Source organism: Rhinoderma darwinii, chromosome 4 (assembly GCF_050947455.1).
Source record: "Rhinoderma darwinii isolate aRhiDar2 chromosome 4, aRhiDar2.hap1, whole genome shotgun sequence".
In the NCBI taxonomy this organism is placed as follows: Eukaryota; Metazoa; Chordata; class Amphibia; order Anura; family Rhinodermatidae; genus Rhinoderma; species Rhinoderma darwinii.
The window spans coordinates 29,450,931-29,470,350 of record NC_134690.1 but is presented as its reverse complement, the minus strand read 5'-3'; positions in this window follow the sequence as shown (position 1 = coordinate 29,470,350).

The following is a 19,420-nucleotide window of genomic DNA, read 5'->3' as shown; positions in this document are numbered from 1 at the left end:
AAGGAGTCTCCTTAGATATACCACCATGCTACTGCAGAGCTCTGCTCCTTCCCTGACAAGCAGGGCTGGTAGCCGTTTCTATTGGCTGCTGTACAGTAGATCGATATGCAAAGACCTGGCTGTGAGGAAAGTTATTGAGCATGCGGGTCCACGAGCACTCAGCTCTTACCACTTTGCTATACACTTTAAACACCAGGTGGCGCTATACTATATAAGTAAATGTAATAACTCTTCACCAGATAATTTTTTAACAGTATGTAAATTCTAAACATTGTTAGTTTTTTATGATCTATACAAATAATATATTTATGTGGTAAGGCTTTCTACTTAAGAAACATGACATGGCATTCTCAAAATGTTCCTCATCAGAGTTACTAACACAGACTAAAGCTTAGCACCTTAAAGTGTAATTTCACCTATAGGAATTGTATAGGAGAAAGGCTGATACATCGTTGTAAAGAAGACAACAAGCTACAGGTTTGATAGAGATACTTCATTTAGGTCATAGATATATGTGAGTAGATCACAATGGTAGAGGTTATGATCCTGAATCACAACAAATTTCCAGTATGAAAGGGCTTTTGGCACTGCTCAGAGATTTCTGTTACTGGAAATCTAAAATAACAATGTAAGGGAAATCTCTCAGTAGTGCCAAAGGGGTTTGAACTGTCTTTACAGCCCTTTCATGCTGGAAATCAGTGGTGGTCCCAGACTTACCCAATGTGATCTTCTAACATGTATCTATGACCTATCACAAGATGATTTAGATTGGATTTCCCCTTTAAGAATCTAGCTTGTCCTAATAGAGTGATCCTACATAGTTTCGAGAGCCAACCAGGGGCGGCCTTATTGATGTGCAGACTTTGCAAGTGCATAGGGCGCATCACCTGTTGGTACTTAAGGGGGCGCCACTCGCCCGTATGACCTGAACACTTGGAGCATGCAATGGCAAGGGGTGCAGCTACATTCCCTAGTTTATTGATTGGATGGAGCCATTTACACAATTGTCTGCCAGTGTTATTTGTACGCCTTATGGCGATGATATTTGGGCACTGCATCATTGTATTATCTGGGCATGGTACATCATAAGGAGGGGAACCAATAAAAGGTACTGCATAGGGCACCATCCAACCTAAGGTCAGATTAATGGATTTGATATATTATGGCTGGTTTACAGCATTCTATCAAAAAAGGTATCCCTTCTAGTTTTTTTTTTACTTACTTTTTTGCATGCAAGGTAATAAGAGAAGATAGGAGAGCAGGATTATGACTGTAGATCACCCCATTTTTATATCTTCCTGGCATACACTTGGGTGTCGCTGAGGTTGGGCAGCATTCACAGTGTGTGGCATGAAGAAATGTTTGGACATATTCATCATACCGCCAGTACATGCCCAAGGAATACACATAATACTATATATCACAGATGTAGTAACATAACATAATACAAGCTTGCCAGTAATCAAACATTGTATCCCGACCACTCCTGAGAGCAGTAATGGACTTATCTGTCACATGAACACGAAATAGACGTAAATGTCGGGTATTTTTACGACTTTGAGGATTTCTTGTTTACACCAGTATTTAGTTGCCACCCCAGGAGAATGTAGGAATCCGCTTTCTAATGTGGCAACGCATTCAGTAGCCACCAGTTCAGGAACAAGGCACGTTGGTTGGGAGTGTCAGAGTCGTTGAATCCGAGGTTGGGAGCGTCAAACCTGCTGGGGTTCCCTAAAAGTGGCTGGATGTGGCTCCCGTAATACCTTGTGTGGTGGGTCAACAGAGTGGGTCATGGCGGGAGATACCCACTATTGCTTATGGTAGAAGCTATGCCCCCTGTGAGGTCAGTAGGGTTAGTTGAGGCTAACTTTTACGGCCACCAGCTTCTCGGCTCGGTCGGATCCGGGCAACAGGTTCCCTGTTCTCTAGCTTGGCGCGCACCCCACACTGCGGCCTCCTTCTTAAACCAAAATGCACACGATGCGTAATTATGGGCAATTTGCCATCTGGATTTCCACGCGGCAAATCCACAGCATAATACAGGACCAGCAAAGGAAATGAGATCTCAAGTAATCTCATCTACACATTGCAGAACTTTTCTGCATGTAAATTGATCTGCGGTTCGTATTTTAGAATCTGGAGCAAGTCAAAATCTTACGTTTCCGTCTCAGAATTGTATCTGACTCGTTTATAGAAAAATGCACCAAAAATCTGCAGCATAAAATCTGCACCTATTTCCACATCAAAATGTAAAAACCGCACCTAAAACTGCATAAAAAAACGCAATATGAAGTGCGGATTTTACCAGGAGAATTATCTGTGTTTATTTGTGGTTTTGATGCAAATTTTTTGCACCAAATTATGCAAAGTGTGCATGTAGCCTAATATCCCTTTCCTTGTTCTGCACTCCCCTTTTTCCACGCGTGTCACAGCCCTCGCTGCACATCGGGGAGGTTCTTCTTCACCTCTCCGTGCGGGACATGGTGGTCATGGTGCATGGAGTCTCCTTGGCGCTGTTGTCATAGCAGCACAGACACTCCTCCTGGCTCAGGATCTGCCGGCTACCCAAAGAGTCATAGACCATCAGATAACTGCGGACGTCACCTATTTTCTTAATAACTTTCGTGACCACTTGACGTCTCAGCTTTCTTATGTGCACCTACACCTATTATACCAATAAATAAATGTGACGTTTGAGGTTTTGAAATGTACGGCACATTATAGCTGTGTTATTTGTAGGTTGTGTATCACTCCATACTAAAAATGTTCCCCATCGGTGTTATTAATAAACACTAAGGGTCTTCTTAGATGGCCCGGCGAGGGCCGTGTAAACGAGCGCCGATCAACAAGACAGATCATTGATCGGCGCTCGTGTGCTCCTTTCACAGGGAGCTGTTATCAGTAATGTATGGGGACGAACGCTCGTTACTCCGATGCTTCATGCCCGTACATTTCTATCATGTCGGCAGCCCCTGATAGAATGTGCTGCCAACAACGATAATAGTTTAAGCTGCGTAAACGCTCGTTCATCGGCTGACCGTTCCCCTGTTTGCACAGGGCGATTATCGGGGACGTGCCTTTTGTGAACCCTTGTTTGCCCGATTATTGGCTGGTGTAAAAGGACCTTAATACAAGCGTGCCAGTAATCAAACAATGTATCCTGACCACTCCTGAGAGCAGTAATGTACTGATCTGTCACATGAGCAGGAAATAGACCTGATCGTCTATTAAGATTCTGCCATTGAGGATTTAGTATTTAGTTGCCACCACAGGAGAGTGCGAAGAGTCATGTCGGCTTGTAAGGAGGGTGTAACTGCATCCTGTGTCATATAATCACTTATGTCATATATTTGGTTGTCTATCTCTTTAAATATATGTTTATATACAGTGAAGGAAATAATTATTTGATCCATTGCTGATTTTGTAAGTTTGCCCACTGTCAAAGACATGAACAGTCTAGAATTTTTAGGCTAGGTTAATTTTACCAGTGAGAGATAGATTATCTAAAAAAAAAAACTGAAAATCACATTGTCAAAATTATATATATTTATTTGCATTGTGCACAGAGAAATAAGTATTTGATCCCTTTGGCAAACAAGACTTAATACTTGGTGGCAAAACCCTTGTTGGCAAGCACAGCAGTCAGACGTTTTTTGTAGTTGATGATGAGGTTTGCACACATGTTAGATGGAATTTTGGCCCACTCCTCTTTGCAGATCATCTGTAAATCATTAAGATTTCGAGGCTGTCGCTTGGCAACTCGGATCTTCAGCTCCCTCCATAAGTTTTCGATGGGATTAAGGTCTGGAGACTGGCTAGGCCACTCCATGACCTTAATGTGCTTCTTTTTCAGCCACTCCTTTGTTGCCTTGGCTGTATGTTTCGGGTCATTGTCGTGCTGGAAGACCCAGCCACGAGCCATTTTTATTGTCCTGGTGGAGGGAAGGAGGTTGTCACTCAGGATTTGATGGTACATGGCTCCATCCATTCTCCCATTGATGCGGTGAAGTAGTCCTGTGCCCTTAGCAGAGAAACACCCCCAAAACATAATGTTTCCACCTCCATGCTTGACAGTGGGGACGGTGTTCTTTGGGTCATAGGCAGCATTTCTCTTCCTCCAAATACGGCGAGTTGAGTTAATGCCAAAGAGCTCAATTTTAGTCTCATCTGACCACAGCACCTTCTCCCAATCACTCTCAGAATCATCCAGATGTTCATTTGCAAACTTCAGACGGGCCTGTACATGTGCCTTCTTGAGCAGGGGGACCTTGCGGGCACTGCTGGATTTGAATCCATTACGGCGTAATGTGTTACCAATGGTTTTCTTGGTGACTGTGGTCCCAGCTGCCATGAGATCATTAACAAGTTCCCCCCGTGTAGTTTTCGGCTGAGCTCTCACCTTCCTCAGGATCAAGGATACCCCACGAGGTGACATTTTGCATGGAGCCCCAGATCGATGTCGATTGACAGTCATTTTGTATGTCTTCCATTTTCTTACTATTGCACCAACAGTTGTCTCCTTCTCACCCAGCGTCTTACTTATGGTTTTGTAGCCCATTCCAGCCTTGTGCAGGTCTATGATCTTGTCCCTGACATCCTTAGAAAGCTCTTTGGTCTTGCCCATGTTGTAGAGGTTAGAGTCAGGCTGATTCATTGAGTCTGTGGACAGGAGTCTTTTATACAGGTGACCATGTAAGACAGCTGTCTTTAATGCAGGCACCAAGTTGATTTGGAGCGTGTAACTGGTCTGGAGGAGGCTGAACTCTTAATGGTTGGTAGGGGATCAAATACTTATTTCTCTGTGCACAATGCAAATACATATATATCATTTTGACTATGTGATTTTCTTTTTTTTTTTTTTTTATATAATCTATCTCTCACTGGTAAAATTAACCTAGCCTAAAAATTCTAGACTGTTCATGTCTTTGACAGTGGGCAAACTTACAAAATCAGCAAGGGATCAAATACTTATTTCCTTCACTGTATTGTGTTTTGTCCTGCAGGTTTGCTGGAGGATCGGCTTCGGTGCCCGGGGGCAGTGTCAGAGGTGCGGTGCTGTCACTATACAAAGGAACGAGTGCAATGCTCAAGAAGAGCCTGGTGTTCGCTGGGGAGCGTGGGGATGTTGAGGTGCTTCAATTGCCTAATCATTCTTGATCTTTGTGTCTACTGTTACCGCTAAGATGGATATAACCATTATGCCTGCTGTGCCTCTTAAAGAGATAGTTACCATTACAATTGGGTGCCACTGGAATAGTTGAACAGCTAATTGGTATGCAATTGTATTTTTGTTTAAAGGGGAACCACTCCAGTAACCCCACGTTGCAAGCTGACCAAGGGACCACATCACTGGCGTAGCTATAGGGGTCGCAGCGGTCGCAATTGCGACCGGGCCCCGAAGCCAGGGGGGCCCACAGCCCCCCTCACCACATCAATAAAAAGTTACTATAGTAACTCGGGCCGCGGGCCCCTGTTACTATAGTAACGGACTGTACTTACCTTCCTGGTTCCGGATCGCAGCGGAGGTCCTGACGTCAAGCGCTGTGCGCAGCGCATGACGTCACAGCGCTATGCGCCGCGCACAGCATCGAGAGGGAGGCATCGCGCGTCGGGTCTGGCGTCTCCTGCATGTGGGATCACTCATGAATTTGGGTATGTACTTCATTACTCTACACTGTTGGTACACAATTCTGGAGGGTTGATAGCATTCTCCTTGTACAAGAACGAGGCCTCTATTGTACTATTGTACTGGTTATCATTGCATGTCCTGCCTTGCATCCATTTATTTCTAAAAAAGTGCTTTGCATTTATATATTTCCTAGAGCACAGTATAGCTTCAATAGCATACCATTACCTGCACACTGCACTTTATTACATATTTTCTTGCTTGCATATCAGGCATAACCAGTACATCTCATGCTGTCATCCTATTTTTTTGTACTTTGTCATTCATACCCTTTATGTATTACTCTGTGTCCTATATTCGGTTGACGCCATATTTTAACATTGTATGACTCATAATTTTGAATCTTGTTTGTATCTGTCTGTTAATAAAACGAATTTCTATTTATTTTCTACATTTGTATCAGTTTTTTGACTATTCTCTCTATAGGTTCTCTGTATATTCTTAGTCAAAAAAACCAAGTCACACTTGGTTATATTTTCGAGGCTATCTCTATTTATAATGGTGTAAAAATTGAGACGTAATTTATTGCATTATCTTACACACTATACCAGATAGTTTTTTGAGATAGCCCACTAGCGCTTCATGTGTACAAATTGGTTGTACAGCATCGAGAGGACATAACTTCTGCCGCGGCTGAAGAGGAAGGTAAGATTAGCCCTGACTGGCGGGGTCCGACTTCCGGGACCCGCCAATCAGCTGTTCTGAAGGGGCCGCAGCCAGGGCCGCCATCAGGGGGGTATTAGGGGTACTACTGTAGGGGGCCCGGCCAAACTTAATTGAAAGGGGGGCCCGGCAACTGCCGCGACTTGCCTTTGGTAGAAAAAAACAGGCCCCTGCAATGGGGCCTGTTTTTTTCACCAAAACAATGTCGTGAGCTGTGGGCCCCCCTCTCGTGAAACACCGCCGTGAGCTGCGGGCCCCCCTCTCATCACCGCCGCGAAACACCGCCCGCTTGCGCGCTTACGAGCGAGCGCGCGACCGAACGACCGCAAGCGCGCGCGCCCACGCGCCAATGACCAGGCGCGTCGCCGAGAGGGAGGCGGTGCGCCCGCAACACAAGATCTAGGGGGAAGGACAGCCACACAGGGACAGCGGCGCAGTCTACTTACCTGCTAGCCCGCCTCCGACTCGTCCTCCTCGTCCGCCTCCGACTCCGCCTCCTCGTTCTCCTCGTCCGACTCCGCCTCCTCATCCTCCTCGTCCGCCTCCGCCTCCTCGTCCGACTCCTCCAGAGCGTAGCTGCGTAAGGAGAGGGGGAGGAGTCTAGTTGTTGCGCGGCGGCAGTTCTACAATCCCCGCCATTTTCTGGAGCCTGGAGGTGAAGGACGACATCTGGACCGAAGACATCGCCTGAAGAGGACTGGAGTGGGAGCAGCTCTTCTGACACGGTGAGTAAAGTGTCTCAAAGTGCTGTTTATCTATGGCCCTGTTCACACAGAGTATTTTGCAGGCCGAAAAAATATGCCTCAAAATTCCTTAAAGAATTTTGAGGCAGATTTTGACCTGCCCACACTATCTTGCCGCGTTTTTTGCTGCGTTTTTTGCCCGCTGTGATTGAGGACAGCAGACAAAAAACGCAGCGAAAAATACATTTTCTGCCTCCCATTGATTTAGATGGGAGGTCAGAGGCGGAACCGCGGCAAGAAAGGACGTGCTGCTTTTTCTTTTTTCCGCGACTGGCTCCTATTGATTTCAGATTAAATCAATGGGAGGCGGTTTTGGAAGTTTTTTGGTGCTGATTCTGACGCAGGGCCTTATTGTTAGGGCTTATTCAGACGAACGTGTAATACGTCCATGCAACGTGCGTGATCTTCACGCGCCTCGCACGGACTTATGTTACTCTATGGGGCCGTGCAGACTGTCAGTGATTTTCACGCAGCGTGTGTCCGCTGCGTAAAACTCACGACATGTCCGATATTTGTGCATTGTTCGCGCATCACGCACCCAATGAAGTCAATGGGTGCGTGAAAATCACGCCCAGCACTTCCGCAGCCGTATAGACTATGAATGAAAACAGAAAAGCACCACGTGCTACAAACATACAAACAGAGTGTCATAATGATGGCGGCTGCGCGAAAATCACGCAGCCGCGCATCATACGCAGCTGACACACGGAGCTGTTATGGACCTTTTGCATGCGCTAAACGCCACGTTTTTGCGCACACAAAAAGCACACGCTGGTGTAAATCCGGCCTTAGGGTAGGAACACACTAGGCATGAACACTGCAGATTTTATGCAACACATTTTATTGTGGAAAATCCGCAGCGTATCACAGTCGCAGCCGAGTGGATGAGATATGAACAAATCTCATCCACACGCTGCAAAAATAATGGACCTGCAGTGTGGCTTTTTAAGCCGCAGAATGTCAATTTATTCTGCAGAATCGCCGCTCCTCTGTTGCGGAAATGCTGCGGTTCTGCCGCAAAAATCAAACATGAGAAAAAAAAAAAGGTATTTTTTTACATTTATAAAAAAGTTTAGACTTCCCCGGCCGTAGTCCTGGTGACGCGATCCTCTATTCTTAGCGTAGCCCCGCCTCCTGTCATGACGTTTCATACCATGTGACTGCTGCAGCGGTCACATGGTCTACAGCGTCATCCCAGGAGGCGGGGCTACGTTCAGAAGAGAGAGATGCGTCACCAGGACTACGGCCGGGGCAAGTCTAAACTTTTATTTCCCTGCAGGATTCCCGCAGCGGACACGCCTCAGGAAACCTGCGCCACTATTTGGTGCGGTTTTGCTGACAGAATTCCCTGCGGCTACCGGGGCCGATAAGCTGTGGAGTTTTACTCAGCATATCCGCCTAGTGTGTCCCTTATGATGTCGCTCCTGGAGCTGCTGCCGCTCTCTAAATAGGCAATTGGTCCAGTAGAATTTGGAATTTTTTTCATTTAAAAAAAATAAAATAAAAAATAATTGGAAAGAACGATGTCGGGGTCCCCCCCCAATTTTCATAACCAGCCAGATACAACACAGCAGCAGCAGGCAGCATTACCAGGGTGGGAAGGTCCACTGTTTTTGGCCTTCCCCTGCCTAATACTACCAGCCTGCGGCCGCCCTGGTGCCTGCCTGTCACTACAGATGGTCGGGTACTGGTTCATACTCGGCTCTTCCCAGTACCCCTGGTTGTGGTGGGTACCGGGGTAATAATGGGGGTTAGTGTTGGCCTTTGCACCGGCTCACATTAAGCCTCGCCTTAGTAATGGAGGTTGTCAATCAGCCGGCGGCCATTACTAAGGCGGTGATAATAAAGTTTAAAAAGATACAAGCACATAGAAAAAATATTTTTGGGAAATAAAAAAACACAACCCTCATTAACCATTTTATTGAGAATAAAAAAATGCCGTCATTGAAGTCCTCGAATCCGAAGTCCAACAACCGAACCTGTAAAAAAAACACAAACACACAAAAATAATCAGTAACACATAAAGAAGCAAAATTATTATTCTTACCTGTCCTGGGTCCAGCGCTGGAGACGCAATGTCAGCGAGCTGAGTCCTGTATCTAATCCGATCATGTGGGATACTGTCTGCTGGGCCACTGTATCTAATCCTATCATGTGTGATACTGTCTGCTGAGCCACTGTATCTAATCCAATCATGTGTGATACTGTCTGCTGACCCATTGTATCTAATCCGATCATGAGTGATACTGTCTGCTGAGCCACTGTATCTAATCCTATCATGTGTGATACTGTCAGCGGAGCCACTGTATCTAATCCTATCATGTGTGATACTGCCGTCTGAGCCACTGTATCTAATCCTATCATGTGTGATACTGCCTTCTGAGCCACTGTATCTAATCCTATCATGTGTGATACTGTCTGCTGAGCCACTGTATCTAATCCTATCATGTGTGATACTGTCTGCTGAGCCACTGTATCTAATCGTATCATGTGTGATACTGTCTGCTGGGCCACTGTATCTAATCCTATCATGTGTGATACTGTCTGCTGAGTCATTGTATCTAATCCTATCATGTGTGATACTGTCTGCTCAGCCACTGTATCTAATTCTATCATGTGTGATACTGTCTTCTCAGCCACTGTATCTAATCCTATCATGTGTGATACTGTCTGCTCAGCCACTGTATCTAATCCTATCATGTGTGATACTGTCAGCGGAGCCACTGTATCTAATCCTATCATGTGTGATACTGCCTTCTGAGCCACTGTATCTAATCCTATCATGTGTGATACTGCCTTCTGAGCCACTGTATCTAATCCTATCATGTGTGATACTGTCTGCTGAGTCATTGTATCTAATCCTATCATGTGTGATACTGTCTGCTCAGCCACTGTATCTAATTCTATCATGTGTGATACTGTCTTCTCAGCCACTGTATCTAATCCTATCATGTGTGATACTGTCTGCTCAGCCACTGTATCTAATCCTATCATGTGTGATACTGTCTGCTGAGCCACTGTATCTAATCCTATCATGTGTGATACTGTCTGCTGAGCCACTGTATCTAATCGTATCATGTGTGATACTGTCTGCTGGGCCACTGTATCTAATCCTATCATGTGTGATACTGTCTGCTGAGTCATTGTATCTAATCCTATCATGTGTGATACTGTCTGCTCAGCCACTGTATCTAATTCTATCATGTGTGATACTGTCTTCTCAGCCACTGTATCTAATCCTATCATGTGTGATACTGTCTGCTCAGCCACTGTATCTAATCCTATCATGTGTGATACTGTCTGCTGAGCCACTGTATCTAATCCTATCATGTGTGATACTGTCAGCGGAGCCACTGTATCTAATCCTATCATGTGTGATACTGCCTTCTGAGCCACTGTATCTAATCCTATCATGTGTGATACTGCCTTCTGAGCCACTGTATCTAATCCTATCATGTGTGATACTGTCTGCTGAGCCACTGTATCTAATCCTATCATGTGTGATACTGTCTGCTGAGCCACTGTATCTAATCGTATCATGTGTGATACTGTCTGCTGGGCCACTGTATCTAATCCTATCATGTGTGATACTGTCTGCTGAGTCATTGTATCTAATCCTATCATGTGTGATACTGTCTGCTCAGCCACTGTATCTAATTCTATCATGTGTGATACTGTCTTCTCAGCCACTGTATCTAATCCTATCATGTGTGATACTGTCTGCTCAGCCACTGTATCTAATCCTATCATGTGTGATACTGTCAGCGGAGCCACTGTATCTAATCCTATCATGTGTGATACTGCCTTCTGAGCCACTGTATCTAATCCTATCATGTGTGATACTGCCTTCTGAGCCAATGTATCTAATCCTATCATGTGTGATACTGTCTGCTGAGCCACTGTATCTAATCCTATCATGTGTGATACTGTCTGCTGAGCCACTGTATCTAATCGTATCATGTGTGATACTGTCTGCTGGGCCACTGTATCTAATCCTATCATGTGTGATACTGTCTGCTGAGTCATTGTATCTAATCCTATCATGTGTGATACTGTCTGCTGGGCCACTGTATCTAATCCTATCATGTGTGATACTGTCTGCTCAGCCACTGTATCTAATCCTATCATGTGTGATACTGTCTGCTGAGTCATTGTATCTAATCCTATCATGTGTGATACTGTCTGCTCAGCCACTGTATCTAATTCTATCATGTGTGATACTGTCTTCTCAGCCACTGTATCTAATCCTATCATGTGTGATACTGTCTGCTCAGCCACTGTATCTAATCCTATCATGTGTGATACTGTCTGCTGAGCCACTGTATCTAATCGTATCATGTGTGATACTGTCTGCTGGGCCACTGTATCTAATCCTATCATGTGTGATACTGTCTGCTGAGTCATTGTATCTAATCCTATCATGTGTGATACTGTCTGCTCAGCCACTGTATCTAATTCTATCATGTGTGATACTGTCTTCTCAGCCACTGTATCTAATCCTATCATGTGTGATACTGTCTGCTCAGCCACTGTATCTAATCCTATCATGTGTGATACTGTCTGCTGAGCCACTGTATCTAATCCTATCATGTGTGATACTGTCTGCTGAGCCACTGTATCTAATCGTATCATGTGTGATACTGTCTGCTGGGCCACTGTATCTAATCCTATCATGTGTGATACTGTCTGCTGAGTCATTGTATCTAATCCTATCATGTGTGATACTGTCTGCTCAGCCACTGTATCTAATCCTATCATGTGTGATACTGTCTTCTCAGCCACTGTATCTAATCCTATCATGTGTGATACTGTCTGCTGGGCCACTGTATCTAATCCTATCATGTGTGACACTGTCTTCTGAGCCACTGTATCTAATCCTATCATGTGTGATACTGTCTGCTGAGCCACTGTATCTAATCCTATCCATAGTTTATAGGGTCGTAGTGCTATAGATATGCTATGCTGTCTCATATACACATTTTTTTGGACGGACACATATGTATTGGGGCTATTTCCCTGACATTTTAAGCCCTGAGGGTATGTTCACACGGCAGCGTCTGTTACGGCTGAAATTACTGTGCTGTTTTCAGGAGAAAACAGCACCGTAATTTCAGCCGTAATGGCATGTGCAGGCGTCTTTCGCTGCGTCCATTACGGACGTAATTGGAGCTGTTTTTCTATGGAGTCCATGGAAAACGGCTCCATTTACGTCTGAAGAAATGACAGGCAATACTTTGACGCGGGCGTCTTTTTTACGCGCCGCCTTTTGACAGCGGCGCGTAAAAAAAATTACCATCGGCACAGAACATGGTAAGACCCATTCTAATGAATGGGCAGATGTATGCCGACGCTTTTGAGCCACATTTTCGGACGTAATTCGGGGCTAAAACGCACGAATTACGTCCGTAAATAGGGTGTGTGAACCCAGCCTTAGTGACGCCCCGGCTGCTAGTGCTGCATTGTTGGGTCACTTAGGAGACCCAGCGATGCAGCTGAAAGCTGCGGACCGTCGGCCATGAGGAGTTTGCGGGGGGGGGGGGCCAATAAGAACTTTTGCATCGGGGCCCATGAGCCTTTAGCTACGCCCTGGACCACATATCAGCCCAGTACAATAGTGTCAACCTATGTGTATACACACATGGAAAAAACACAACTGTACTCCTAACCTTATTCATAAGTCATAAAATACAGAAAAAGCAGACGACAAAACACACGTCGGGGCATCAGCGTCCTCTCTACCCCAGGTCATACCCTTTCCCTGCACAATCTCCTCTTTTGCCACTTTACTGCCACTCGTTTTTCCTTCCCTATACTACCAGTATATATTTATGAATTGGTATATATTGGCACTTGCACTTTGGATTGATACCTAATATTGGTTTTACTGTGAGGAAGATTGAATCGGTCTGGATTGAGGTGGACTATATTTTTCCAGTTTTTGTTTTTTTTTTGCATTATAGACGATAACATATCTTTTAATTGTATTTCATGAATTATTATTCAACCGCAATAGCGGTCTATGGAATGTAAGCATCTTGTCTTGGATGGACTTCTACAGAAGATGACAGCATAACGTTCTTGTGTTGCCCAACCAACACGATAAATAGTGACCCATCTGGGCATTCAAAGTTTAACACCGGTTTCAAGTAACACCTGGCAATGCCATAGAGACAAATAAAAGTTCACTAAAGCTGGAAGTACACTATAAAGGGGTTGTCTGGTTTAGAAAACCCACTTTTAAATACCTTATAAAGGAACATTAATTCCTTCATTCAAATAGGAAAATACAGATTGTAATACTTCATTTCCCCTGTGGTGGCGTTGCAGGGAAATTGAACACTTTCTGCCAGGTTCCCCCACAGATCACAACAGATCACCAGGGATCCGAGCAGCGGGATCGGCTTATTATTAGAGGACACTTCTAACCAAACGGGCTTGTTTAACAGCAGAAAACACCATAAAGTGTCGTAACTTCTTCGAGAGGACTGGAAAAAAAGTGCACCCCTATTCAGAAGCGCTTGTAAGTAGCACTTAGTCCCAGAAAATGATACATGATTCCTGTACTGTTACTTATGTCTTAACTATGGGACTACGGGAAAGTCTATCTTATCTCTATTTCCTGTGTAGTTGAATACAATATGCTGTTCCCTGTTATCAGCCATTTCAGGCATAAGAGATGCTGACTAGTGAGATGACTGACAGGAAGCCCAGAATAATGTCTGCTCCATTATCACAAATGTCAAGTTCATAAAACTTCCAGTTACATTTATATCCATATGTGTGAGGAATACTGAAAGCTCGTTTTATAAGCTCAACTCAGCATAATCAAGATCTCTGCTTGCTGCCTAGTCCTGCTTTCAAATAGATGTAACAGTGTAGGTAAGAGCTATTAGCCTATCAGGAAGAGATTTCTGCTGCTGATGTCTTTAGCTCAAAGAGATTTTCCTACACCAGTCATCTCCAACCTGCGGCTCCCAAGGTATTGCAAGACTACAACTACCAGGTGCCAGGGCATGCTGGGAATTTTAGGGTTGGCAAAACTGCTAGGAAGCCACAGATTGGAGACCACTATCTTGGAATGATACACTGGAATAGGCATTCATCTGTGTGAGCAGCCTCTGAATGTAAACAAGAATGTTTCCATCCACTGAAAGCAAACAGAGATATATATATATATATATATATATATATATATATATATATATATGTAGTGCACAACCGCAATTAGTACCTTTTAACAGATTTTTTTGCACAGTCATTGTACTGCTATATGAAAAAGAATTGTGGCATGTTCGATCTGCCGTATTGGATGGTGATTTTTCCCAATAGAAGTAAATGTCCAGTTTAGAAAACCCATTTTCATACACCCTATTAGGGAATTCTAAGTTTATAGAGGGGGTCCTCTGTTCAGGGTCCTCATCTCTTGACCTGAGAATCCTGTCAGTGTTACACAGACAACCGATTGATGTGAATGGAAACAGTGTAATGCTTAATTTCTCCTGTGGTGGTGCTGCAGGGAAATTATACATTTACAACCAGGTTTCCTACATATTACAGCTGATCGCTGGAGGTCCCTTTGTAATCTGCTTATTGTCAAGGGACCCTTCAAACAAGTATAAATTGCCCAAAGCGGAGAACCCCTTTAACACCTGGATTTATAAGAAAAGAAAAATTCACAGAGGTGGAAGACAAAATGTTCCAGAATTATTTCTCAAATTGCGTTAAAAAACTGGCGTACATGCTGTGAGGGAAATTTAGGTGTTTTAATCACTTCTTGCACCTTCATTTTGAAAGTGTCTAGAAAATGAGGAGTCGTAAAATGTGCCAGTTTTTTTGCGCAAAATATTGATGTAAAGCACATTAGGTGGCGTAAATGACAGAATTATAATATAATAATGTCTTTTTATTCAGACCACAAATCGGATTGCATAAAAATACATACCATATTTTTCGGACTATAAGACGCACCCAGGTTTTAAACAACAGAAAATAGGGGGAAAAAAATCGTTTGACCGGTGTGAGGGCTTATTTTTTGCGGGACGAGCTGTAGTTTTTATTAGCATCATTTTTTGGTTCATACGATATTTTTATCGCTTTATATTTCATTCTTTTTAGCGCTATGATGACCAAAAAATAAAGATTCTGGGGTTTTACTTTTTTTTTTTATGCCACTCACCGTGCAAGTCAAATAATGCTATATTGTAATAGTTTCGGACTTTTACAAACGCAGTGATACCAATTTTTGTTATTTTTGTTAATTTTACATTGTGCTTGGGGAAAAATGGGAAGAGATATTTTTTTTTTTGAACTTTTAATATATTTTTACACTCCTGAAAATTGATCAAACTTTTTTTTTTTTACACATTTTATTAGTTCCCCTAGGGGACTTGAATCAGCGATCATTAGATCCCTGGTACAATACACTGCAATACATGGATAAGTTACGGAAACAGCGTAACTCGCTGAGTTACGCTGTTTCCGTAACTCCCATAGTAGTGAATGGCAGTTACAGAAGCAGCGTAGCATGTGAGCTACACTGTTTCCGTAACTACTTTTCAGTTCTATGTGAGTTACGGAAACAGCGTAGCCCAGCGAGTTACGTTGTCTCCGTAACTCTGCCATGTATGCTGTTTTCGTAGCTACCGAGTTCAGGAAACAGCATAGCTCGCGGTGCTACGCTTTTTTCCGTAACTACTATTCAGTTCTATGGCAGTTACGGAAACAGCGTAGCTCAGCGAACACTTGACTGTTTCCGTAACTCCCGACCACCTAACCAGGAAGTGGCCGGAAGACAGCGGAGCCGGGTAAGATAGAACGGGGTTTAGGGGGCCCCGTTCTAGAGATAGGTGCGGGTCCCAGAAATGGGACCCTCATCTATCTGACATTTATGACATATCCTCTGGATATGTCATAAATGTCCTTCATGGGAAAACCCTATAAATGCCGCGGTCGCGATTGACCGTGGCATTTAACTAGTTAAACACATCATGGATTTGGAAGGGGTTAAGTAAGAAGCGGTCAGGGGACCCGGCGCTGCCGGATCCCTTGACTACCGACTATAAGATGCAGGAACTTTTTATTTTTAGCAGGATGTATTCTTGCTAAAAACTGCATCTTATAGTCCGAAAAATACGGTATATTGGCATCACAGCTTAGGTCCTGCATTATTACAGATCGAGATTGAACCCGTAAGGGTCAGTACACACATTGCGTAAATACTGCCGTTTATTCTAAAACTGAATTTGTTGCGGACAATCTGCAGCAAATACAGTTGCCGCAAAGCGGATGAGATACAACAAATCTCATCCACACGCTGCGTAAATACTGAGCGGAAAAATGCACTGTAATGTTTATAATGTTTATAATCTATGTCACCCATTATATGAGCAAATAGGACAATGCCGTGTAGCGAAGTACGATCTGTACATTTTATTTTACCTTATGACCAGTACCTATAGTTTTAGGGTAAATGCACCCAATGTGTATTACGGGCAGTTTAGCCGTGTGTATTTGCATGCGGCAAAACCGCAGCATAGGCAATGAGATTCCGGGGAGTAAATTGACCAGCCGTGTGTATTTTCGAAACAGCGGCATGTCAATTTATCCTGCGATTCCGCTTCCGAATTCTAGCTTCCTAGTTCTGGAGAAATAAGCAGCAAAATCTGCAGCATGAAATTGCGTTTTTAGGAGCAGAACGTAAAAACTGCACCGAAAAATGCATCAAAAAACGTACCCGCAGGTGTGTTTTTTGCTGCAAATTTCCTGCGGTTTCCTGCAGTTTTTCTGTGTATTTTGCGCAACGTATGCATGTAGCCTTATACTGAAAGTGTAACTAAACGTTTGACAAACTTCTGACATCTCATAATGACCGTCATGCCCATGGCCGCAGGCCGTCAGGCTCACTCACCTCCTGACGGCCGCAGCCCCAGCCTCCTCCTCAGGAGATGCCAGCACTCACTTCCGCTTACCTCGGCCGGGTCCCCTAGGATGCGCGCGCATGCTCGTGCCCGCTCTCAAAGGGCCAGCGCACGCACCTGAGTTAAAGTCAAAATTAGCCCATGAGCACCCTGGACTATAAGAGGGGCCCAGCCCCTTCCTGCCTTGCCTGAGCCTTGTTGTCTTACCTTAAGTTTGTCTAAGCAAATGGTCTCCTAGTGTTTTCCAGTTCCCAGTGTTTCTCGTTCCTGCTACCTGTAACTTTTATCCTTCGCTATCCTGGCCAAGTGCCGTGTTGAGCGGAAGTCATGCTGTGCACCACGCCTGTCCTGCTACACCAAGCCTGGAGCCTGCCTGCAGCCTGTTCCCAGCCGAGCCTGTCTTACTACTGTCCGAGCTACCACAGGTACACTATACGAACTATAGACTTTGACCTGTGTCCTGTTGGCCAGCTGCCATACCGTCAAGGCGGTACGGCTCAGTGGGTCCATGTACCCAACGTGATAGTGACATGTCAAAAGTTTCGATTGGTGGGGGTCCGAGAACTGAGACCCCCACCAATCGCTCAAACGAAGCAGCTGAAGCCAGTGGCGTAACTACCGCCGTAGCAGCCGTAGCGGCTGCTACGGGGCCCGGGGCATGAGGGGGCCCGTGTTGCCCGCCGGAACGGGCCCCCACCATGGCCGGAGGCTCCGCTAGCAGCCGCTATGGCTGCTACAGCGCAACGCCACTGAACACGACTACGGCAGAGCAGGGAGGTATCTCCCCGCTCTGCCATTAAACAAAAGACATGTATCCCCTATCCACAGGACAGGGGATACATGTGTGATCGCTGGCAGCGATAGTGAGAACGGGAGTCCCCTGAAGTTCTCCCTCACAAACCTCGGACTTACGGGGTCTGTGTCAGCTGCTCCGTAGAAATGAATGGAGCGCCGATCGCGCTTGTGCGCATGCGTGACCAGTGCTCCTTTCATTTTTATTGAGCTGCGCAGACGCCGGAAGTCAGAGGTTAGTCATGGAGAACTTCGGGGGACTTTCGGTCCCCTGTTCTTCCTATCAGTGCCAGCGATCACGCATGTATCCCCTATCCTGTGGATAGGGGATACATGTGTTTTGTAGGACACACAGTAGGTTGCATTTTTTTTGGGGGGGGGACGCTGTATGGCGTTCCCTACAGGGGGGGGCTTTGTGGCGTTCCCTACAGGGGGCTGTATGGCGTTCCCTACAGGGGGGCTGTATGGCGTTCTCTATAGGGGGGGCTGTATGGCGTTCTCTACAGGGGGCTGTATGGCGTTATCTAGAGGGGGGCTGTATGGCGTTAGCGCCATACAGCCCCCTCTGTAGAGAACGCCATACAGCCCCCCTTGTAGAGAACGCCATACAGCCCCCCTGTAGAGAACGCCATACAGCCCCCCCTGTAGATAACGCCATACAGCCCCCTTTGTAGATAACGCCATACAGTCCCCTCTGTAGATAACGCCATACAGACCCCCCGTAGATAACGCCATACAGCCCCCTTTGTAGATAATGCCATACAGCCCCCTCTGTAGATAACGCCATACAGCCCCCCCTGTAGAGAATGCCATACAGCCCCCCCTGTAGGGAGCGCCATACAGCCCCCCTGTAGATAACACCATACAGCCCCGCTGTAGATAACACCATACAGCCCCCCTGTAGATAACGCCATACAGCCCCCCTGTAGATAACGCCATACAGCCCCCTTTAGATAAAGCCATACAGCCCCCACTGTAGATAACGCCATACAGTCCCCCTTGTTGAGAACGCCATACAGCCCCCTTTGTAGATAACGCCATACAGCCCCCTCTGTAGATAACGCCATACAGCCCCCTCTGTAGAGAACGCCATACAGCCCCCCCCCCTGTAGGGAACGCCATACAGCCCCCCTGTAGATAACGCCATACAGCCCCCCTGTAGATAACGCCATACAGCCCCCTTTGTAGATAATGCCATACAGCCCCCTCTGTAGATAACGCCATACAGCCCCCCCTGTAGAGAATGCCATACAGCCCCCCCTTTAGGGAGCGCCATACAGCCCCCCTGTAGATAACGCCATACAGCCCCCCTGTAGATAACGCCATACAGCCCCCCTGTAGATAACGCCATACAGCCCCCTTTAGATAAAGCCATACAGCCCCCACTGTAGATAACGCCATACAGCCCCCCTTGTTGAGAACGCCATACAGCCCCCTTTGTAGATAACGCCATACAGCCCCCTCTGTAGATAACGCCATACAGCCCCCTCTGTAGAGAACGCCATACAGCCCCCCCCCTGTAGGGAACGCCATACAGCCCCCCTGTAGATAACGCCATACAGCCCCCCCTGTAGATAACGCCATACAGCCCCCCCTGTAGATAACGCCATACAGCCCCC